Source organism: Phoxinus phoxinus, assembly GCF_949152265.1.
Source record: "Phoxinus phoxinus genome assembly, chromosome: 21".
NCBI classification, from domain to species: domain Eukaryota; kingdom Metazoa; phylum Chordata; class Actinopteri; order Cypriniformes; family Leuciscidae; genus Phoxinus; species Phoxinus phoxinus.
Window position 1 is genome coordinate 7207410 of NC_136896.1, and position 6063 is coordinate 7213472.

At 36.2% G+C, this 6063-nt stretch overlaps 1 protein-coding gene across 10 annotated transcripts in view; it reads right to left on the minus strand.

Moving 5' to 3' along the window:
• Nucleotides 1-221: 221 nt before the first annotated feature.
• Nucleotides 222-6063, minus strand: part of LOC306989739 (uncharacterized protein) — a 95589-nt gene continuing 89747 nt past the window's right edge. For all 10 annotated transcript variants that reach the window (XR_013795707.1, XM_079595692.1, XM_079595690.1 and 7 more), the window contains one exon: nucleotides 222-423. The gene's annotated coding sequence lies outside the window, so the exon portion shown is untranslated. The remainder of the gene's footprint in view (nucleotides 424-6063) is intronic.

Here is a 6063-nt window from a genome sequence, read left to right on the forward strand (position 1 = left end):
GGATAATTAAAAATATTTTTTCTCTTGTCAAAATGATATTGCTGTATCACTGTTAAACAGTTGAAAAAAGTCAAGATCTAATGTGGGACAAGCTAAAATAACCACTTTAAGGGTGACAACGACATTACTTGCGTTTAAAACCAGCTACTTGTCATGCTATGTTAATTTTATGTTCAGTAAATGTCTAACATATCTTAGGAACATAGGATTTGTGCATTTATTCAATAAATCCCAGCATGTTGTGCATTATGTACAGATATTTGTGCATTCAACAATGTCTTTCACTTTCATTGCTCATAATACAAGTTGCCTGGCTGTTATACAACATACCTTCATTTACAGTATTGCTAAACCTTGAAAATCCCTCTTTGCATTTTGGAGAAGACTGAAACTCCACGGCTTTGTCTGGGCTTTTGGTTCTGCCTGTGAAGAGGATGAAAGGATTAATCAGAGTGCCACTTGTCTGTTTAATGTTAATGATTTATTGTCGACTTGCCCTTCAGCTGACTGTAACTGACAGACAGATTTTGACAGGAAATTGCTTTTAGCTGACTGTCTGTCCTGTGTCCTCTCTGTGTCTGACCATCATTTTTCATTCTGTCCCCTCCGCAAATGAAAGTGGAAGACAAAGAGAGCAGGAAAAAAGGGAAATACTTCCGAAAATTATGGAATGAAGGAGAAATACGAGCTCCAGTTGAGGTAGCAGAAAGAGAAATCATCAAGAAAGGTTTTGCTAAAGACCTTATAATATAAACAACCCTCATATTAAGATTTAGGTTTGCATGGTAATTATCACTGACCGATGTTTGTTTTAGTCTATTAATCTTCAAAATCATCCGACATCATTGTTTTACCTTTTTTTTGTAAAGGGCGTTTGACGTCTTTGAACGTGGTGCATCACAGAGCTAGTGCAAGACGAGCATTTGTGGTTAAAAGGTATGTAAATGTACTTTTTTCTTCTTCTTTTTTTCAGAAAACAGCCGGTTGTTTCGCTAGATAAGACCTGTATTCCTCGGCTGGGATCGTGTAGAGCCATTTGAAGCTGCATTGAAACTGCAATTTGGACCTTAACCCATTGAAGTCCACTATATATGGTGAAAAAACCTGGAATTTTTTCCTCAAAAACCTTAATTTCTTTTTGACCGAAGAAAGAAAGACATAATCATCTTGGATGTTGGTGAGTTTATCAGGAAATTTTAATTCTAAGGTGAAGTAATCCTTTAATATCTGCTGACATTTTATTTTGATGCTCCCCCAACAAATTATACTACTGATTATGTGACATGACGTGTAGCCAAGTATGGTTTCCCATACTCGGAATTTGCGATATAAGTATATTTACAACTACATGTCAACTTTAACCTGAACCCTAACACCTAACCCTAACTTAACAGTTTAACAATCCACAGTTAGTTGACATGTAGTTGCAAATTTACTTGTAGTTAGCAGAATGTCTAAAGTGGACCATCAAAATAAAGTGTAAAGTGTAGTTATTATAGTTAACTAAAACTAAACATTGAAATAAATATTGATATTGAAATAAAACAGAGATATTAGATGAAAAACATAAATTAAATGAAAATTACAAATATTGCCTTGTGAATACATTGAAATTGCTAACTGGAAATAAATAAAAACAAACTGACTAAACAAACTAAACCTAGAAAAAAAATCTAAATAATATTTAAAAAAACTAAAATTATAAAAGAAAAAATAAAACTATTCAAATATAATATTAAAATAGCCAATGCTAAATATTAATAAAAACTGTATAGTACTATGTAAATAATACTAAAATAACACAGCTCTAGTGATTATCGTTTGGTGGTCCGCATGGATGAGGCAGGTATGAATCACTCATCACAAACACAAATAAATCCCCAGTTTCCTCAATGTTACAGTGAGTCAGTGTGAGAGAAATGAAAATGATCCAGAAGAGAAATATTTGTACAACGAATTTCATATCATGATCTGATAAGATTCACATTTAGCATAACAAATACTGACTCTGATATTCTCTTTGGACACAGACTCTCACGAATCACAGGACAAAGTTCAAAGTCAAATTCTTTTTGGATCCCTTAATTAGCGGGATTCTCCCCAGAAACCCAATCAAAACAATGAGTCAGTCATCCTGCAACGCATTTCTGTCCTTTAAAAACGTGCAAAATGTTCTCCAACAAAACCCATCAGATTGGTGGAAATGGGCACAGATTGCCACCTCATATCAGTGATCTCAGAAGGATATGGACTGGCGTTTTTTTTATGCGGTCCACTGGTCTTCTTCTCGCAAAAGTTAGGAGACATCGTTCTCCAGGGTTCAAAAGCAGTCAAGCCCAACTACAGATTCTTGTATTTTCAAAGTATTGAAACTCTAATGTTGCTCCAGCAGAAAAATAGATTATCACAAAGCTCGTGGAAATTTGAGAGTAAGTGCAAAGACTCCATTTTGCTGATATTGGCAGTCTTCCCTAATACATTTCTAGTACATTTCTCTACCCATCTCTATTTTGCCCTCTCTTTACATAATGGCTACACCCATTTCTGTCCACCGCCCTATGAATCATTCATTGTGCACTGTTCAGTTATGTTTCTAGGTCTGATATGGGTGTAGTAGAGTCTATCTGCAGGAAGCCTGATGTAATCCTGTGGAATAGACCGGGTAAGCATGAAAGTTACTGTGAATGAGAAATGTCAAACAATGTGACTGCCGTTTTGACAAAGCAAGAGTCACTGAGAGATGCCTGAAGGTCGTACATCATTTCTGTCTAAGATGAAATGAGAAGTACTGGTGTTGCAAGAAGTCATAAAAAATCTGAAATATCTTTGCTGAAAAATACAATTGCTCAGAGGTTGCACAGGAGACTAAATTTATGTTTCTTTAATGTATACATTTCGGCTCAAAGACGTCTCATGAAATTCTAAACAAAAACACAAACAAATGAAACAATTGTTAGCATACAGTTAGAATACGGAGCTATTGTAGAGGTTTTGTAAGAATTGGCAAAACTCTCATTACAAAACCTGTATAACTTTTTTCATCTGTGGAACACAAAGAAGATATTTTGTAGAATGTTTTTGATCATACAATGCAAATCAATGGAGTCCAAAACAGCGTTGGGAACAAAATGAACAATAGAACATTCAGGCATAATTTAAAAATATATGAAATAGATTCTATGTACGCTAGTGAAAATTGCAGTGTTTTTATTTGAACTAAGTGCAAAATGTTATTATGCAGATACTATTTCCACCAGTGTATTGTAGTATATTATAAAATAGTGCAATAATAACAACATATTCAGTGTATACGATTATATTTATCAAAATCATAAATGGAGTCTCATTGGGACATTACTTGTCTCTGTCCCTAAATCCACCCCTACATCTACTCCTAACTCTAGCCGAAATTCCCACTATTCTATACCCGTTATGTACTTTATTTTGTGCACTTTACTTTTCGAATAATTTCTTAATTTTCATTTTTAATTAAATCCTCTCTGAGCTGATATGCAAAGGGAAAAGGGAGAGGAATGAGTTTGGAAAAAGGCTACCACCAGCATTACGCTCCATACAACTTCTTTGTTGGATTTCTTTTTTAATTTTTCATGGCACAATCATATTTGTAGGTGGAGTTAGAGTAAATAGCATCTGCCAACAAGGAAGGCTTTTTTGCACTTGGAGTAAATAGACTCCTTCCTCATTTCATAGAAGAAAAAGTCATACAGGTTTGGATCAAAATGATGACAGACCGTTTTGAATGAACTATCCCTTTAAGAGTCTGTTGTATGTCCAAAAAGTTTTTTATAGAGCACAATGTCTTTGAACATCCTTCAAGAGTTTAATCTCCATCCAAGAACATCTACTGGCTTATTTCAAACAACACTTCTCACCGTCATTCATGGATGGACTCCTGGTGCGTTCAGAACATCATTACTGCTAATAACCTTCATTTCCTGAGCAGGATTCATTATTTATTTGGATGTTTATTCATAGCTTACTTTATTTTTACAGGTTGATAATTGGACCTAATTGGACAATTTCTATGATTTTGCTCAGGTGAAAGACGCCTGCCAGTGCACAGCTGTGGGAACGCAAACACTCAGAATCAACCTTTGAATGCTTTCACATCAGCTGTCAGCATGTCACTGTTTATGACTGAGAAATTGCTTGTGAAACTAGAGGAATTTGTGTAAAATATAAGAATAATTTGCTTGAGTTTGGTGTGGCTTGGAGATTTTTCACTTGGCCTGACTGCGTTGTTGTGAAATGCATGTGACCAAAACGGACATGCATACTATGAGCTCTAGAGATGAACGTTATTTAATTACTGTTTGATGAACTGAAACAAAGAACTTTGCGGCAAAACTGGTATTTTTCCCATGTTTGCCCAGAAGAAAAGGATAGAAGGGCCAATTTGAGGTCTGGCAGAGGCTTCCTGTCCAGTCCAATGCAACTACAAAAATGAGAAATAGACTGAATCCCAATTTGCATAATAACCATCTAATTTAGGATATGGAATTGACTCCCCTACGGCACATCCCTTGTCTGCATAATATATATTAAATAAGAAAACAGTTTGTAACAAATTGTTATAATATTTCTGTTTGTGGTAAACATAACTGTACAGATATTTCAGTGATATAGATTTAAGAATCGATTTAAAGTTCCAGTACCCTATTTTTGATTCTTTTCCTCATAGCTCCACCAATCACTAGGTGGCATCAGATGGTACCTATACAGCGGCTCCGGTTCAACATTGGCACAACATGGGTGCGGTTCTCCTGGCATTGACACGTGGCTCAGAGCCTAATAGAGACATCTCAGAGGCTATTAGCACAGATGGTTGTCTGCAAGTGTATGCAAATAAGGTGCACACTGAATCAGGCAACCCCATCAACACCACCTGTCTGCCTCTAGCACGGACACACACACACACGCGCGCACACACACACACCCTCGCCTTCCCTCAAACCCCCAGCTGAAGAACAAGACTGTACCTCCCTGTTCCTAATCAGCTAGCGCATATTAATTACAGCAAACACATTAATCTTAATTCGCTGCGTGTGTGAGGAGCACAATATCAGAGTAGATGAAGAGAGAATGGGAGATACGCAGAGAAATTCAGAGAGGAAGTGGAGAATCACATTGTTTTGTGTTTTTGAATATGTGTCCTTGGGAATATGTGTTAAAGAGGTAGGTGTGGTCAAGGAGGATAGCTCTGTCTTTGAGTATGACACTGCTGGCAAACGTCCCAGCAACAGAGGGGGGAGGGGGGGTTAAAATGTCCCCAGTGGGTATTTGCCTGTTTGCTACACCACAATTACCTACTGGACGAAGGAAGAGTTGACTAGAGTCTTAAATGGACAATGTTAATGCCTGTCACAAACACATCCATTTGCATACCCGAAGGAAAACCGCAGTGCTCAGAAGTTGCTCAGTTATAGCTTTTGAAACTTCTGAGTTATTTCCCCGTAAGCATAAAATATCAACATTGTTTCAGATGTTACTATTCAAATTTCTTAAGGGCAATAATATACGAATGTTGACATACTGATGACATACAGTAAGAGTACACAGCTATTAAATGAAAGAATATAGCGCATATCAGCAGTGTTACTGTTAACTAAAACTATTTAAAACTTTTCATTTACTTAAAAAAGCTGAATAAGTTAAATAAAAAAGGGAAAAAATGTAATCCCTTTGGAGAGTAAAACTAAAAAAAAAACCCGCTACATTATACTATATGCATAATACTAAAATAGTACTGGCACATATCATTTATATGTTTTGGAGGGGAAACTTCAGCAAAGTCTCTCTGTAAGATAATAATAGATCTATCTCATTCGTGATTTTTCTTTACTACGGTTAAACAAATTCCCTCTCCCTCTCTCATATGCATAAAGCAATGGCTTTAGTTAATGCGATAAGGGATCATTGTTTTTATACCATCATTTAACGGTTGAAAAATGCTGCCGGACCGGGTATTATAAACAGACACTTGAGTATAGTATTTTAAGTGCAGTCACTGTACCTTACTTTGCAGTAAAATGAGTCTCTGTT